Genomic DNA, 19673 nt, shown 5'->3' on the forward strand with positions numbered 1-19673 from the left:
ACATCTTTCAACTCAAGTGTTTATTAATTTCCCTCTAGCTCTTCTCCCAAAGTGCTTCTATTCCTATTCAAAGATGGTGCTGAAAATGTAGTTTTTAAATAAGGATTATCATTTTTGTGACAATTTTGATTGACCAGACAAAAAAAGAAAGGAGCAAAGAGTTCAATGAAAAAGATGTGATGATTTAGGCCAGAGATAGCCCAGGATGAACTGGTCTTTTCACTATAGATTGAGGAGAAAGGGCATACTTCAGTGATAAAGTGGAAGGAAGAAAAATGAAATATGCTGAATACCTGTAATAAGGGTAAAGCGAAATTACATGGTGGGGGGATAAATTTGTATTTTTTCTAGTTCATTTGTCCTTGTTATAGGCCAGACTTAATATCTGGCTCTTTTCTGCCAAGATCTTAAATCAGATCAAGCGGCCAGGCTTAGAATACTTGAGCTAATGGCTGCTCATAGCACTGTTTTGCCTTCTAAACAGTGTAGTAGAAATAATGCACCTTGATAAGAGCAGCAGTATTAACAGTATTATCACTTAAGAACCAACATCTTACGGAGTAATTTCCTGAGAGGAGACAAGATTTAAGGACTTAGCTGGCACATAAATAATTTATTTACGCAGTATCTCCTCTTGTTACCCATTTATTTTCACATATTCCATATTTCTTATGGTAAAGTAAGAAATTCCATTTTCTGGTTTGCCTTTATGTCAGAGCAAGGTCTGGTGAATTGATTTGGTTATTCTGCTAACATACTCTTTGCAGAAGCCCTATTTGAAAATGAAATTCCCATACAGAGCTATTCACCAGACTGGCCTGGTCACTGATAATATGTCTTTACTTCCAAATGACAGGTGGAAGTAATATATGAGGAAAACATCTTGTTTTGTATGCTGTATCTTGGGCAATTAGCATGCCATTAGATTAAGAGAAATATTGTAGCCTCTTTTGGGGGAAACTCTTCTAAAGTATAGGGCTCAGAGCACTAAGATAAGAATCTGAAATTCTAGATTTTAATTACTGTTACTAATTAACTGTGGTCCTAGGAAAACTATTTTCTTCTTTCACATTTAAAAAATGGGGATAATAATGAATATCTTAATTACTTTATACAGTAGCTGGAAAGAACATATATGTCTGTGTTTGTGTGTAAGCACTTTGAAAAATAAGAATTATACTAATGTAAGATTTCAAAAATAATATTAATGAATACTTGCTTGGAGAGAAAAATGTGTATATATGTATATACATATACATATTTACATATATACGTATGTAAGATATTTCAAGACATACATATATGGGAGGAGTATTGTTTATTTTTCTTTCTCCTGGCCTCTGCCCCATGCACATCAGGCTATGACTTCATTTAAGTATTTCCATCTGGAACAAAAAGTAAAGGAAAGTTGAGGAAGTCATATCTTGCATTCTCAATCTTCCAAACCACATCCCCCTAGAGTTCAGGTTCTGGTATGCCTGGGAATAGTTTACAGCATTTTATACTTTAAAAAATTCCTTCCTCCAATAATACAAATTCCTCTGGAATAGGCATCCAGAGCCATATTCAGCGTGTTTAGAAAAAAACCTAATGTGTGTCTCTGTTACTGGAGTGGCCAGCAGGGACCCTGCTCTGCTGGAATATTTATGGGAAACACATGCAGGAGAAGATGCTAATTAGAGAGCACTCAGAGTAGTGAGACTTCGAAATCATTTTCCCCAGATTAGACATTGAGAAGCAGTAGAAGAAATTTAACTCATGGGCCCTCTAGGCAGACATTTTACCTGTGTTGGATGTAAATTTCCAGCAGAAAGGACCTCCCTCCTTTGGCGGTCTCCTCTAATGAGTGAGTTTCGTTTGCTGCTCTCTGAGCATGTTAGAGTCCATTCTGAACACTTGTCATTTCTGCAGTACTTTTAAACATTTTCAATGGAAAGTGAGACTTTTGTCAATCATTCAGATACGTGATGTGCATGATGCTAGGAGTTGTTTTTGATAGTTTGTAGATGGTATAAAAAAAACCATCCTGAATGTCACCAGTAGGGTAAATAATGAATAAGCATACATGAGCACATCTATTGTATGATGGAAAGGACAGAGAGAAAACCAAATAGGCAAGAACAAGGGGAATGAGAGAAAGGAAAGGAGATGATTACGAGTCATCATCAAGTGCCCCAAATGTCTCCGTGGAGTCCATGCCTTCGGCAGCCTGTGCCTCGTGCTGACAGGACCTCATGCAGATCTGTGCAGGTGGCCCTGGCTCTAGAAAGCTGCTCTTGTAGGTTCTAGCCACTCAGAAAGAATAAACTATGTTTACAACTTAGCAAGTGAATAAAGAATAAAGTTAGTATTTTTATTATATGCAACATTTCTGCAGCTGCTAACTAATGCCAGGACTAGTGCTGTTTCATAACTGAAGATGTATACCTCGAATAAAAATTAGGGGACTCAGGCAGTAGGAAATAGTACTAGCCAGTCAAGAAACTCTACATGATACTGTTAAACAGAATTAACTGAACATTTAAAAGTACGAAGGAGATGGCAAATATTCTCTAAAAGGTCAGAAACATGTTTCCCAATATGTAATCATTTTATCTTTTAATATGACATTTTTCTAGAATTCCATTCGTTAGCACCAGGCTAGGCATACATATGGTGTCAAAATTCCATTCTGATTTAAATTTAATAACTGATTAGTGATTGGCATTCTATACATTTTCTGATAAAATATAAATTTTAGAGGATCCTTAAATTCTTTTAACCATTCCATAGTTTGTGAGAAACTATAGAATCTCATTCTGAAGTTCCTCAAGTGTGATCATTCACAATCTGTGGAATAGCTTTTGGTTAATTATACTACTCCAAATGCCTAGGTGGTTAGAATAATATAGATCGAAAGTGCAAATAATACATTTTAAAATTTTTATCTTGAAAGCTGTATGTCTCTTTATTTCATCAGCCACAAATAACTGCTATGGCATGTACTTATCTTAAGCTATAAACTCTTAGTTTTTTTTTTCTATAAGTGAACTTAATCTTCATTTTGAGCTCTCATTCTGCCAGGTGATGGACATTTTTCCCAAAGCTGTACCTCCATTATAGGAGGCTTAGAAGGTATCAGTGTATTACAAGTTGATCTGAGCCAGTTTATTCTCTGTAGATAGTGACAGCCTTCCAAGAAATTTAATTCAAGATAAAAAGAAAGTCTTAGGCTAAGTTCCACCATATATGTACACCACACACACATGCACATACACACACACATGCACACACACACACAGAGTAGGCAAGGGCGGGGAGTGATCTCAAACAAATCCTTATTAGTTCACCAGTACAAACAGTTCATAAACCTATTTTCCTATCTCTATGGAGTCCCAGTTCTCTGTTCTTTGTTCTTTAATGTATTCCTAGAAGACCTTGAGTATGGTGATGCTTTTTCTAGAGACAACACCAAAGACATGATCAATGAAAGAAATCTTTGATAAGCTGGACTTCATTAAAATTAAAATCTTCTGCCCTATGAAGGACAATATCAAGAAAATTAGAAGACAAGCCACATTTTCAAATATTCTTCATATTTTCCAAAATATTTTCCAAAGGTACATCTGATAAAGGACTGTTATCCACAATATACAAAGAACTCTTAAAACTCAACAATAAGAAAGCAAACAACCTGATTAAAAAATGAGCTGAAGAGTGTAATGGACACCTCACTAAAGAAGACATACAGATAGCAAGTAAGCATATGAAAAGATGCTCCACATAATAAATCATCAGGAAAATGCAAATTAAAACAACGAGATACTGCTGCACATCTATCAGAATGGTCAGAATCCAGAACACTGGCAACCCCGAATGTCAGTGAGGCTGTGGAGCAACAGGAATTCTTATTTCTTGATGGTGAAAATGCAAATTGTTCAGTGACTTTGGAAGACAATTTGCTGATTCTTATAAAACTAAACCTCCTCTTGCCACAGGATTCAGCAGTCATGCTCCCAAAGAAGCTGAAAACTTAAATCCACACAAAAACCTGCACAAGGATATTTATATCAGCTTTCTTTATAATTGCTAAAACTTGGAAGCAACCAAGACGTCTCTCGGTAGATGAATGGATAAATAAACTTTGGTACATCCAGACAATGGAATGTTATTCAATGCTAAAAATAAATGAGCTATCAAGCCATGAAAAGACACGGAGGAAACTTGACTGTATATTATTAAGTGAAAGAAGCCAATTTGAAAAGGCTACTATATGACAATCTGGAAGAGGCAAAACTATTTAGACAATAAAAAGATCAATGGTTGCCAGAGTTGGCAGAGTGAGATTAATAGGCAGAGCACAGAGGATTGTGAGGGCAGTAAAAATACTCTGTATGATACTGTAATGATGGATTTGTGTCATACATTTTTCCAAACACATAGAATGTACAACACCAAGATAAGGTAAACTATGGACTTTGAGTTATGATGTGTAAAAAGTATCACTCTGGTAGGTGATGTTGAGAATGAAGGAGGCTATGCATGTGTGCGGACAAGGAGTATATGGAAAATCTCTATGCCTTCCTCTCAATTTTGTTGTAAACCTAAAAATGCTCTAAAAATAAAATATTAAAAAAATAACATCCACCATTTTAAAAAAATGTAGAATTGGCCTTTGTATTCTGCTATGTTACTCCTTTGCTCAGACAATGAATGCTACCATCCGAATGTGAGAAGGACGTATGTAAGTGAGTTGGGACAATCTTGATTATGAACTTGAAATTTAGTTCTTTAGATATTATAATAACTTCACTTTTCTTGGGTGTCAGTTTAGGAAAAATCAAAGTGAGAAACTGGAAGATTCTCTTCTGAAATAGAAAAGCATAGAAGAAACTTCATAAGTGCTTACATTTTAATCTACCTTTACTACTCACTCCCACTGTGACCTTAGGAAAATCACTTAATTTTTTAGAAGCATAATCTATCAACTTACAAAATAGAGGCTAATAATATTTTTCCAAGATGATTGTGATATTTCAAACTGAATAAGATCATTCATACAAAGCACCATCACATTTCAAAAAATATTATATATAGTTTAGATATCATTAGCCGTTCTTCCTCTGTTTCTAAAACAAGATGTATTTAATAATTGCTTGGTTTGCATTGAACTCTCTATTTGTTCAAATTTAGCTTCTAAGAAATATATAATTATATATACAGTATTTTATCAAATCATTGATAATTTTATTCTCCAATTATTATTTAAATCATAACATTATTGATGTACCACTTTGTGACTACTACTTATCTTTAACAATTGTATATTTCCATGTGTGATATCAGCCCAAACTTGACCTATGGATTATATAAATAACCTGTGACATATATTCACACACATATACATATATTCACTGCTCAAACACTTTCCGTTTTCAAAAAAATTAATTTATTTGACAGTGCTAAAAAAGAAAAAAAAGGTTAAACCCATATCTGAATTTTCAAGTCTATTTGTGAAACTGGTTGTTTTCAGAGGGATACAGGCCATAATAAACTTTATTATAACCATAAGCCAACATGTTTGAAAGCCTTTACACTCTTGAGAACAAATACATGAAATTGAGAGATATTTATAAAAAGATGTTATGAACTAACTCCACCTAGAATAACACATAAAAAGGCTGTTGTACCTTTGCTTAATGCTATTGAAAGAATACACAGCAAACTCATGGTTGTATATAGGAATAGGAGATGGCCCTAGTGAATGAATAAACATTGGCCTCATGAAACATTGCCAGGAGACACTACAAGGGAAAATTATAGAGAGCAAGGGCTAGGGTCACTTGTTCATTTATGTGCTTACTTAACCCATGTTTATCGTTGTCTATATTGTGCTAGATCTACGTTTGTCAACCTTTTCTCATTATCAACCTCCCCACCCCGCCAAATTGTACGCCTTCACCATAAAATTTTAGTAACATGGATATACTATGTATCTGTTGATGGATTTTGACCCTTTGGGGGGTGAGCTGGGGGGTGATAAACCATTCGCTAAGATTTTTTTCACCCCCTTGGGAGTGATATCACCCCTTCCCCACGAGGAGGCATGGACTGTTTGTCAGAAACAGTGGTGAACAAGGCAGATGAAGTTTCTGTCCTCAGAGAGCTGGCAGTTTAGTAGGGCAGACAGACACACAGATGGACGATTACACATCATGAGAAGTGCTACGATAGGGGTAGCAAAGCACCAGCTAGCTTTCTCCAACTGGGGAAACCATCTCCTGGACTCCACATTCAGGATGGGAGCCTTTCTTCAACTGAGTGTCCAGGGGCATGCTGTAAGTGACTGAACTTCAGTCTGAGGCTTCAGTTTGAGCCAGTTTCGTTTTGAATAGTTTCAAAATTAAAATGTCAATATTATTATTAACAATAAAGAGACTGAATTCAGTTTAAGATTTCCCCCCGCGAAGCTTGGGGGATGCAGTAGACTTGTGTTTAATGCCTGAAAAATGCTATGAGGCTGCCTGAAGAGGCCAGCGAGCAGAGAGGGTTGCTTGGGGGAAATGACTGTACTCCCACTGAGAGATGATCAAAGGTGCTTTATTCTTTAAAACCAGATGTGGAACTTGCAGTAGAAACGATGGCCTGGGGCTATTTGAAAAGGGATGATGCCCAGGAGGGCCTCTGCCAGAGGGCATGACATCTGCAGCAGGAAGAACTAAAGGTGAACTGATGGCTGCTGAAGCCACAGAGAGGTCTCTGATGGCAGGAGCGGCCCTACCCAAGCCAAGGGGCTGTGTTCAGAGAGGTTGGCAGAAGAATCAGGAAGACAGAAGTGCCCGGGAGAGGCTTTCAGCAGCTGTTATGGCCATGGGAAACTAGTGCCAGAGGACGTCAGTGCCAGACAAATAAACCTGTCCTGCCCTTCCTCTCCCTTCCCCCTCCTTCCTTCCATAGCCCAGTGAGTAGAAGGAAGACAAAGGAGGGTAAGACAGGGAAATGAAGAAGGTAACCAACCCGCACCTCTTTCCACCTGCAGCTATCCAGACTGCCATAGGCTCAAAGTGGGAGGTAAAAGAAAATTCAACCTTAAATAAATTCTAGAGATTAACTATTTTGCCCACTGTCTTGGACACAGTAATTACCGAAATGACACCTTTTGTTCTAAAATAGACTGGAGGAATTTTTATTATCTGAGGGTAAGTAGTAAACTGGGAAGATTGCCCAGGATCTTAGGAGAAGTGGGAAAATGATCTCCACAGGGAGAGATGAAATGAGTGCTGAACAGGCTGTGTGGGGAAAGCAAAAGGCTGCTTCTGATCGCCATCTAGGAGCCCTGTGTGTTCAAGCGACCAGTCACAGCTGAGCTTGATGACAGCAAGCAAACCTGCCGTGGGCCCCGCTGGGGCAAGAGCAAGTTGACACGGTTTCAGAAGTTGGGGTGAGAGCAACCAGGCCTACTGCGGCACATGGAAGACTCAGCAGGAGCTAAGGGGAGACAGAGGTGGTGGAGCAAGAGCACTGAGCTGAGGAAACGTGGGTGCCAGGTGAAAGGGGGCAGACATCATCAGCAGAGCTGGGATGTAAGCTCAGGGACGTGGCTGCTCCAGCTACACTTCACTGCTGCCCACCAAACACTGCAGCGGGAACCACGGAGAACCTGGGTGACTGCGCAGCTCAGCAGACTCTTCCCTCCACCTACAGGATCAAACTAACGTCCTGCCCACCCGCCCTACATTCCCAGACTCTGTCTTAGAGAGAAGTAGGAGAGCCTGGGCAACGGTCCCCCAAACTGATCATTACCTAAAGGGACTATTTATTTTATCACACAAATTTATAAACCAGATTGGACATTTGTTCCTTTTTTCCCTGCCACCTAGACAGTGGGGATGCCTGAGGAAAATCAGAACAGTTTTAGACAAAATAAACATTTCCCCTGCCCTTGGAATCGCAAATGAGTACATTCTGTGGTGCCTCTCCTACACATTTAGCCTAGGCACTTAAATAATATAATTAAAATGTGGATACACGGTGTAATTCTTATTAATTTGCTTTCTCCTTTTACCAAGGATAAGTACGTTTTTCCACCCACAATGACTAGAAGTAGTCATTCTTCTAGTCCAGCAGTCCTGGCTCCAGTTCTTATTTTTAACATAGTCCTTTCCATGAGGATCTTGTTGGATTTTTAAAAAACTTTTCTTTACAGCGCTTGGTATGCAGCGGTAATCAATACCTGTTGAATGAACGAGCAAGGGCATCTTCTATTACCGTAATGTGTTTAAAACACAATTTCAGGCCTCTGCAGGTGACCTTCTACTTCCTGAAGTCTAGTTCCCAGTGTATTAAGCTGAACATCGTAACTGTAGCATCAGCTTTTACTCTTTCTGAAACTCTTTTTTTATTTCATCTATCTTTATCTGTGCACATTTGCACTCTTGTGCTCTGCATTTGACTTCCGAATGGGAAATACTTCTCTCTCTCTAGTTATGGAATCTTTTGGGCATTTTCCCAGAGCTCTGCATTAGTCTTTTCTAGGACTAGTTTTCTTAACGGTCTGGGCTTTCATCCTGTGCTGCTCTTTGCATCCTATTTCTCTTGAAAGTCTTCTAAAGACAGCCCCTGTTGATAGTATGACCTCAGGTACTTATCTCAGAGGTCTCATCTTCTTTCTATTCTTGCTGACATTGACCATGATGACAATGGTGGGTCCCCTGTGATGGTCACAACTTTGAGGTCTGTTAGGACACTTGTACCTCCATAGTTCCTACTATTTCCCTTTGATCTCAGCTCTCCTGAAAGGACTATAATCTTTTCACCATAATTTTGGGCATGAATAACTTCTGGGCAGTGGGTGGCTATGAAAACAATCTCTCTGGGAATTATGTTTTTTTCCTTGTTCCTGGTATTTGTGCCTCTGTTTATTTTCCTCCCATATTGAGAAGGGCTGACCTGTGTAACCAATAAGATATTGCAGAAATAAAGATGTATGACTTCTAAGCTAGGTCACAAAAGATATGTGGCTTCCACCTTGCCCAGTCTTGTATGACTTGTTCTCAGTGAAACCAGCCACTGTGTCATGACAGCACTCAAGAGCCCTATAGATGGGTTCATGTGGTGAGGAGCTAGCCTCCTGCCAATAGCCAGCACCAACTTGCCAACCATGTGAGTGAACCATCTTGGAAGAAGATCTTTCAGTCCCAATCAGGTCTTCAGATGATGCAGCTACAGTTGCTGTCTTGACTACAACTTCATGAGAGACTCTGAGCCAGAACCACTTAGGTAAGGTGCTTCCTGACTCACAGAAATCATGAGAGATATTAAGCATAACTTCTTTTAAGCTGCTATGTTTTAGAATAATTTTTTATGCAGCAACAGATAATTCTTATCTTAGAAAGATCTGTAGTGAATTTAATGTTAAAAGCATGATAGAACATAGTATTGACTTGAGGAAAAATAATTTGGGAAATAGTAGCAAGGTTACTTTAAAAAAAAATCCAACAAGAGACAGTGATTTATGATCTTGGAAGATAAAGGACAATGGTGATGACACCAAGGCTATACTATGAGTCAAAAGAAGCAGTCACAGATTAAGGCTGTCAAGCAGAGAAGAAAATATGTTTAAGAGAAATAAGAGTGTCCATTGGTTTTCAGAAAGAAAGAATAAATTCCTATTACTTTGCCCATGGAAAACAAAAGTTTTTGAAGGAGGTAGAGAGGTACTCACCATCAATTAAAATTGTCTTTACCGTTGCAAGAGTTACCAGTGATTTTTAAATTTTAATTCCCTTATAGTGACCCAGACAGCATTCATGAACCACAGTAAACAATGTATCAATAGACATTTTACTTTCATCCAGCAAAATAGGCAACACATATGTTACATAGAAGATATTTATCAATTGATAAACCATTTGATTACAAAATAAGAGCACACATTCTGGCAGAGAGTAATATGTTATGATTTAGCTTGATCAGAGCTGATAAAGCCATATTCTACTCACAGACAGACTCTAAAACAAGTTGAGTTTATCAGGTTGACTCAGCAATGCTGGAGTACATCATAAAATACTTGAAAGCAGCTATTACAACATATTTTTAATCCCCTGGAAATCTCTTCCCACTCAAAAGGCCACATGTCATCTAGGGACTCTTCTATTCCACTGAACATATTCTAGAAACATACATATTTGGTTTACACACCAAAAACTTGACAAGTGTATTTCTCATCAGCACAGGGCTAACAACCAGTTAAATGTAAACTAGAAAATTATACCAGCCAATACAAGACAATTTAATATTTGAAACCAAAAGATACAGTAACAAAGGTCCCTTGTCCCAATTACCAAAAACATATGCACTCTCTCTAGAGAGATATTTACAAGGTCACAGGATAGGGTACAGATGGACTGGCATAATGTTACCATAGGAATCGACTAAAATGGATTTCTCTGCAGGGAATCTTGACAGCATAGTTAAAAGCAGCAACTCCTCTATATCCATTTAGTATCAACAATTTTGGTCACATATGAGACCCCTCAGAGTGACAGAAATGCAAGGAATAGGCTTTTCCCCTCCCCAGTGAGAATGCTGAAATAGGGTTTCCTGATATTTCTATAGTCAACAGTATAATACCAAGACAGCCTCAGTAAATTTCTACTAGTTTTGGCTAAGGGCTAAAGAGGTATGGTCAGTGTCATTCAGTATTTGCATTAGCTTTTCTGAGTTCTGTTTAGTACTTTGTTCTCCTTTGTCTTCCTGCAGTTATTTACTGCTGCAGTGATTAAAGGTGGAGTTTACCTCACATAGAGTTTGTATCTAATAAACAGCTTTATTTGGAGCTTGTTCATCTCCAGTTTCTCATTATCATTCTAAGAAAATATCTATTTATAGGGGAAATCAATTTGATGAAAGGATACTGGGTAGTGTGTCCACTTGAAGGGGATCTGGGGTAGTGGGGCCTAGAGCATGGTTTAACCTTAGTGTGCATCAGAATTATCAGTGAGCTTGTTAAAATACAGGTGCTCAAGACCTTCTCAGGCTTATTCAGTCAGGCTCACTTCTGGGATGTGACCTGGCATGTATGTATGTATGTGTATGTATATATATATATTTTTTTTAATGAGCCACCGTATAATTCTGAAATGTACCAGTGTTTGCGTACCAGTAGTCAGTGTGGAAATAAGGGCAACCAGGGATTAGAGCTATTGGTTGGTGTACCTCACTTCCCACATTCATTTACCAAGAAAAGTTTTCTCTGCTCTTTGGGTACCAGGTATATGATGCCTCAGGAGGCCTAAATAGTCTTCCCTATTCATTCCCAGAACCAAGCTTGTCCTCTCCCAGAAGGGAATGAGGATCAAGCCCCAAAGAACAGTACCTTTAAAAAATTCATCACTTGACTTAACTTTTAGCATCAACTTTCAGATGAAAGAGGTATCATCTACTTTGCCTCTTTCACAGAAGGAAGAAAACTGTTATGACAGCCATCAAATTTCATAAAATTGTTTTTCTTTAATTTTTTGTTGAAATACACTTGACATACAATATTATCTTAGTTTTAGTTGCGCTACATAGTGATATGACATTTGCATACATTATAAAATGATCACCATAAGTCTAATAACCATCTGTCCCCATATAAAGTTATTACAATATTACTGATCATATTCCATATGCTGTATATTATATCCACATGGCTTATTTATTTTATAATTGGAGGTTTGTACCTTCTAATTCCCTTCACCTATTTCACCCACCCCTCCCCTCTGGCAGCCACCCATTTGTTCTCGGTATCTATGAGTCTGTTTTCATTTTGCTATGTTTCATTTGTCTGTTTTATATTTTAGATTCCACATATACATGAGAGTATACAAATAGCAAAATTATTTTTTTAGGGGAGGAGCTGCTGCATAATATTTCTTTGTATGTATATATCACATCTTCTTTATCCATTTATTGATGGATACTTAGGTTGCTTCCATATCTTGGCTATAGTGAATAGTGCTACAATGAATATTGGGGTGCATATATCTTTTCAAATTAGTGTTTTTGTTTACTTTGGGTAAATACACAAAAATGAAAGTGCTGTATCATATTGCAGCTCTATTTTTATTTTTTTGTGGAATCTCCATACTGTATTCCATAGTGACTGCACCAGTTTACATTCTCACCAAAAGTACATGAGGGTTCCCTTCTCTCCACATCCTAAGAACATGTTTACAGACATAATAACTGAAAACTTCCCTAACTTGAGAAAGGAAGCAGATATCCAAGTCCAGGAGGTGCAGAAAATCCCATACAGAATTAACCCAAAGAGGAATACACCAAGACGCATTGTAATCAAAATGACAAAGATTGAGGATAAAGAGAGAATATTAAAATCAGCAAGGGAAAAGCAACAAATAACATACAGGAGAATTCCCATAGGCTATCAGCTGACTTTTCAGAAGAAACTCTGCAGGCCAGAAGGGAGTGGCATGATATATTTAAAGTGATGAAAGGGAAAAACAACCAAGAATACCCAGCGAGGTTCTCATTCAGATATGATGGAGAGAGGAAAAGCTTTACAGACATACAAAAGCTAAGAGTAAAGCACCACCAAATCAGCTCTACAAGAAATGTTAAAGGAACTTCTCTGCAAAAAAGAAAAGGCCACAACTAGAAACATGAAAATTATGAAATTAGAAAGCTAATCAGCAAAGGCAAACATACAATAAAGGCAGGAAGTCATCCACATGCAAAGCTAGTAGGAAGATTAAAAGACAGAAGTAGTTATTAAATCATTTATATTCACAATAAGCAGTTAAGGGATACACAAAACAATTAGATGTCAAATATGATATCAATAACAGTAATCATGAAGGGAGGAGAGTACAAATGCAGGACTGTGAAAATGCATTTGAAAGTAAGAACAACTTAAAATAATCCCAAATATATATATAGATTGCTGTATAAAAACCTCATGGTAACCACAAACCGAAAATATATTACAGACATACACACAAAAAAAGAAAAAGTAATCCAAACATGACACTAAAGACAGTTATCAAATCACAAGAGAAGAGAAGAAGAAGAAAGGAACAGATAATACTTACAAAAGCAATCCCAAAACAATTAACAAAATATCAGTAAGAACGTACATATCAATAATTACCATAAATGTAAATGGACTAAATGCTCCAATCAAAAGACATAGAGTGGCTGAGTGAATACCAAAGAAGACCCATATATATGCTTCCTACAAGAGACTCACTTCAGATCTACAGACACTCACAGACTGAAAGTGAGGGGATGGAAAAAGTATCTGATGCTAATTGAAGTCAAAAGAAAGCCAGGGCAGCAATATTTATATCAGACAAAATAGAATTCAAAGTAAAGACTGTTGTAAGAGACAAAGCAGGATATTAAATAATAATCAAGTGAACTCTTTTAGCTTTTGCTTGTCTGTAAAACTGTTTCTCCTTCAAATCTGGATGATAACCTTGCCAGTAGAGTATTCTTGGCTGTAGTTTGGTTTTCTGGTTTTTTTCCCTTTTATCACTTTGAATGTATCCTGCTACTCCCTTCTGATCTGCAAAGTTTCTGCTGAGAGATCAGCTGATAGACTTAAGGGAGTTGTTTTTAATATGATTTTTCTCTTTTTACTTTTAAGATTCTCTCTTTAATTTTTTGCTGTCTTAATTATAATGTGTCTTGGTGTGGACCTCTTTCAGATCACCTAGTTTAGGATTCTCTGTCTTTCCTGAACCTGGATATCTGTTTCCTCCCCCAAGTTAGGGAACTTTTCAGCTATTATTTTTTCAGATAAGTTCTCTGCTCCTTTCTCTGTCTCTTCTCCTTCTGAGACTCCTACATTGTGAATGTTAGTATGCTTGATGTCATCCCAAGGGTCTCTTAAACTATCCTACTTTTTAAAAATTCTTTTTTCTTTTTCTGTTCAGCTTGGGTGATTTCCACTACTCTTCCAGATGGCTTATTCATTCCTCTCTACCATATAATTTGTTGATTTTTAAGTGTATTTTTTATTTTAGTTATGGTATTCTTCAGCTCTATTTGGTTCTTCATATTTTCCAATTCTTTGTTTAAATTCTCACTGTTCATTCTTCTCCCAAATATGTTGAGCTCTTTATGATCATTACCTTGAGCTCTTCATCAGAAAGATTGCTTATCTCCTTTGTTTAGTTCATTTTCAGAGAGTTTTGTCTTTTTCCTTCATTTAGAACATATTCCTCTGTCTCTTTATTTTGCCTAATTCTCTGTGTTTATTTCCACCTATCAGGTAGGTCAATTACATTTTTCCATCCAAGAGATGTGGCCTTATGGGGAAGATGTTCTGTGGGGCCAGCCGCATCTTCCCCTCTGGTCATCAGAGCTATATGCTCTAGGGTTGCCCCCTATATGTGCTTCATGTTGTGGAGGTGCTGACTACTGTGAGTACACTGGTAGGCAGGGCTGGCCCCAATCCCTGATGTCTGTGAGACCTTGCCTTGTGTGGTGGCTGTGGGCCTGCTGGGTGGGGGAGGGCAGTTACCCACATGGCTAGCTGCATGGGCCAAGATGTCACAGGCCCACAGTGCTGGTATTGGCCTGCTGGTAGGCCAGTTCTCCTGAACGTAAGTCTTAATGGTTTTCAAACCCGGATGCTCTTGGGCACGTCTTCCCAGTGCAAGACCCCCAGGACGGGGAGCCCAATGTGGGGCTCAGATACCTCACTGCTTGGGGAGGACCTCTGGGATTATGGTATTCCTCCCACTTGTGGGTCACCAACCTGGGTTGTGAGTCCTGACTCTGCTCTGTCTCCACCCCTTCTATCCATCTCATTGTGGTTCCTCTTCATGTCGTTAGATGTGGAAAATCTTTGCTAGTAGATTTCAGGTCATTCTCATAGACAGTTGCTCTGTAAGTAGTTGTAATTTTGGTGTATCCGTGGGAAGAGGTGAGAGTTCAGGGTCTTCCTAGTCTGCCATCTTGGCCACACCATGTTTCATAAAATTTAAAATTGAGCTCTCTGGCAGTAAGACTTATGACCTTCCAAAATTATAGTTAAATCTTTCTATATTTCTCACAAATTTCTTTTAACAGATTCTACAGTAGAGCAGGTGGTAATAGACATTCTGCAACATGAAAGGAACAGATTTTCTCATCTAGCCCTGCAGACTTCTCATTCTTGTAAATAGTCATTTTTGTGATTTCAATCAGATGAGCTACCATGTTTCAGACTGTAGTTTGAAGGAAGCTTAAGATATACTATTTTATAAGGCACAAGAAACCAAGTTTTTTCTCTCTCTCTCTGACTATAAGTTTGCTTTCTAGTGGTTGATTAATAATGAAAATAGGTAACTCCAATCTCTCACCTCTGAAGGCACATAGGATTCGTTTGAAGGAAACAACTAAAACCCTCCCAACTAGTGCCTCTACCATCCCTGACAGCATTGGCAGGGTAGCTTCAGGAGGTTTATGATAACTTACAATCTGCAGGCGCAGAAGTGATTGTGGATCTCAGACCTGACAGTTCAGCTCTCTGCGAAAGCAGTGGCTGTAAATGGGTTCTGCTTTACTGTTTCCTTCACTGTATTCTGTGAAAAGTATGGCTCCAATCCAGCTGCTTCATTAATATCCTGGATCACAGATGAAATAACAAAGTTCTGCTGGAAATCAGCATAGGATTGAGCCTTTGAGTGCATGCATTTTTGTTTCTAAGCAAATATTACCACTAGAGATTTACAAGGTATGAAGGAAGACAGCATCAAGAAAATTATCCCTAGGTATTTTTTCAAGTGCCTAGGCGTATAGATTCGGTTTTGTTCTTTGTCTCAGGAGTTCTGCACAGGTTGCCTGTTGTCTCAAACAAAGGAATGAGAGGCATATTTGCATTTTCCAAATTAAAACTCAAGTCAGTAATAGCTTTTGCCTGATACTGGCACAACACAGCTAGTTAGATATCAAATTCAGTGGGTAGGCATGCCAGGTTAGTAATAGGAACATGAAGCCAAGAGGTAAATTGTTTCCATGACCTTGAGGCTTCAGGGTAGGGAAGCATGAAGAATAACCATGGTCAGTAACAGCATTCAACAGACAGTAGCAAAAGTCATTTCAAAGGCTGTAGCAATACAAAGTCCAGACTGCACTGCTGTGTCAGATGCCAGAGAATGTAGCTGGACATCAAAGATAAGAGTAAAGGGTCAGGTGGGGAAGATAAGATAGATTTTACCATATGATTTTCTTGCTGTCTCTCCTAGATTTCCTTGGCTAGTTGTGAATGACAAACCTCTTGTTCTGGATGACATCTTAAAGGCACCATATAATTCTCCAACACTGCTTTAACGTGTCACCACAAGGCACAACGAATGAAACATACAGTGCAGATTCAGACGGTTACCATTTTTACATTTTATTTTTTAAACTGCCTGTTCACTTTGGATACGGCAGATGAATAATTTTTGTTATGCAAAGCTCTGGGGAAGATAAACTCCAGATAAAATTCTACTTTGCTTTAGCCATTATAGAAACTAGTTTCTATAAAAATCCCATCATATGGTTGAAAGGTTTTACTCTTACTATTTTATTCAAATGGGAAAAGTCAGAGTGCTAAAATGGGAATATCATTAGAGTAGGAGCTAGATGACTTGGATTGTAATCTCTGCTAAACAGAAGTGTAAACGTAGGCAAACATTTAACCTTTTTATTTTATTTTGTAAAAAATATTTTCATTGGGGTATAGTTGATTTACAGTGTTGTGTTAGTTTCAGGTGTACAGCAAAGTGAATCATTTATACATATACATATATCCACTCCTTTTTTTAAAAAAAATTTTTTCCCATATAGGCCATTACAGAGTTTTGAGTAGAGTTCCCTGTGCTATTCAGCAGGTTCTTATTAGTTATCTATTTTATATACAGTAGTGTGTATATGTCAGTCCCAATCATATAACTGTTTTAGACCATAGCTTCCTCATCTACTAAAAGATGCCAGTCATTCATTCATTCATTCATTGCCTAATAGGCTTTTAGTGAGAAGCAAATGTGATAATGAACGTAAATAACTTCATATTTTTCAAAATCATTATAATAGATGGTAATTTTAAGTTGTTAAGAGCCATAAAAAATTAGGACTGACCCTTATATTATCATTTTATAAATGCTCTTATAACATCTTTTTATAACTAAGGAACCCATAGTTGCCACTTGGATGGATGATTAAGCAGATACCCCCGCTCTCTAGTAACCCACCTTCTAGTAGGGAGAATAATCATGTGTAGTGTTATCTCTTGATTGCCTCCCCAGCATCCGTTCCTCCATCTCCCTTCCTACCGTGGCTCTGAATTTCCCAGCCGAATGGGCTTGAGTAAGATTAATGCCTCCACTAGTTATTATAATTGGCTTAGGTCTATCACTGGTCTAAGGATTGGTTTGGGGGGAAGGGATTTGGTTACCAAATCGAGGCTCATCTAATCAGAGTGAATCTCAGACATTTTGTTTGGAATGCTGGAATGTAGACTCGTCTCTGCTAGGCTTATCCCATAAGGATGGCGTGCCTGGTACAGCTGCAACCACAAAGACGGAGCCAGGAGCCACTTTGCAACCACTCAAGCAGAAGCAGATCCTACATATGGATCCTAGTGACATAATTTAGGTTCATGATAAGAACCTTGCCATTCTTCTCATCTCCCTAGAGATTTTGATACAGGAAGTCTGTGGTCTGGGACCCCAAGGCATTTGTAAAAGCTCTCCAATGTTTCTTGTTTGCATCCAGACTTGATTATTAAGTGATGGAACCAAGAGCACGCATGTAGCTTTAACTACAGAATGAAGGGTTTTTTTCCGACTATGCAGTTCTAGAAATCACATTTGTTCACAAGTCTTTGTTTATTTAGAACTAACTTGTCCTTTTGATACACTGTACTTGCACATTTATTTACAATCTGTCTGTTCCCTAATTTCATTATTTCTCTAGTGCTGAGTGTCTGTTTAGTGCTAAGTGTGGCCATAGGTAGTGGCCTGATGTGGGAGAAGGAGGGAGGAAGGGGTATGTGCCCTACTTGTTTCTGATAGGTAGAACTAGGTAACTTAGCACGTGGTACTGGAGGACTTCTGTCAGCAGCGTGTGGGACTGGTTGTGAACCACATTTACACACGGAAAAGTGATGGGTATAAATGTAATGGGTGAACTTCTTTTTATATCTTTATGAGGTAAATGAGGCTTTCCAAGTAGAAAGAGGAAGTAGTCACTTCCAACTGGGGGAGGGGTCTGAGAAGACTTTACAAAGGAAGAACTTGCATTAACCTTGAAAAACAGAATTTGGATGGGGAAGGAAAGTCATAAAAACAGTAAAGGGTGAGGAAAAGCATGTTTTGGGGACAGTCCATAGACTGGCTAGACCGTTTCAACTGAAGGTATAAATTTAGGAAGAGCCATGTTTATCTTCCCAACGTAGATGCTGTTACACAATTCTACACTTGTTCTTTCATGAAAATGAAGTCTGTATAAAGATTTTTATATGCTGTTGACACCTCATCTGTTCATGTGGGCAATAGACTTATATCTGAAAGTAGTGTAGAGGTAATACAGCAATTGGTGCCCTATTAAGTTTGTTGAAAAGGCGTTCTACCTGTCATGTACTGTTAGCTGCTTTGGCCAGCTCTTAAATCAACATTGAAATAAGGAAACCAGGAGACCCAAGGGACAAAAAGTCCTTGACACAGTGTGTAATCTAAGGGTTTTCCTTAAAAGAAGTGAAGAAATAAATAAGTGTTGAAAACTTAGGAGGCTTTAAGGAGTGCAAAGTGTTTGCTTTTTTTGCATGCTGTTCTTGGACCCAGGCCATTTTCACAGTACCCACTGGTGTTTTTATGTTTTCCCTAATTTATTGGCGATTTTATTTCATGACCTGTAATCCAGGAAATGCCACATAAGAAATCCACTGAGGAAACTTTCCTATCATAAATTTTAAATAGACAAAAAATGGTCATCTCTGGGTACTCCAAGTATCCTGAAAATCTTGTTCCAGAGCTGATCACAGAAAATTAGGAAACCTTAAGGAGGCACAGGAGAGAACTTTTTCCTTCATCTGATCTGATTACAACTATTATAATGAGGTATAATTAAGATGCATTATAATGCATTCATCACTAACGTAATATGGCTTAACTCCTTAGCTATATCAGGAGCAAGTGCTAGTTCCATAGGACCAGCTAGGATGTCCCAGGTTTCTTCCTCAAATGGAAGTTTTGGTTAGCACATTAAGTGCAATGTATCTCTGATATCTTTGATACCTGGTGCTGCTTTGACCTGCCCTGTTCCTGTCCTTTGAGTAGGCCCCACTCAGCATTTCAACTGACATTTGTTCCCATCTGGAGATTCCTTTTAATTCTGGCTCCTGGTGTAGTGCTTCCTAGTTTCTTATTTAATCCAGCACAGTCTGTGATTTAGCCTCACTCCTGGATTCCAAGTTACCTGCTTTGGTCCCTAATGTGGCTCACCTGTTGAGTTGGGTCTCTTGTTTATTCCTTTACTTGGAACTCTCTGCTTCTGCCACAGACCTGGCTGCCTCCTAATGGAATGTCAACTCTAATTTAACCCTTTCAGATGGAGGAAGATTTAATGCCTCTGGTTCTGGCAAATATTCTTTTTCCTTTCATCTAGAATTTGTCAACATTACAATTCATGAAGGACATTTCTTTTAAAATAAAACAAAA

The sequence above is a fragment of the Mesoplodon mirus genome (genome assembly GCF_964341445.2).
Source record: "Mesoplodon mirus genome assembly, chromosome: 10".
NCBI lineage: Eukaryota > Metazoa > Chordata > Mammalia > Artiodactyla > Ziphiidae > Mesoplodon > Mesoplodon mirus.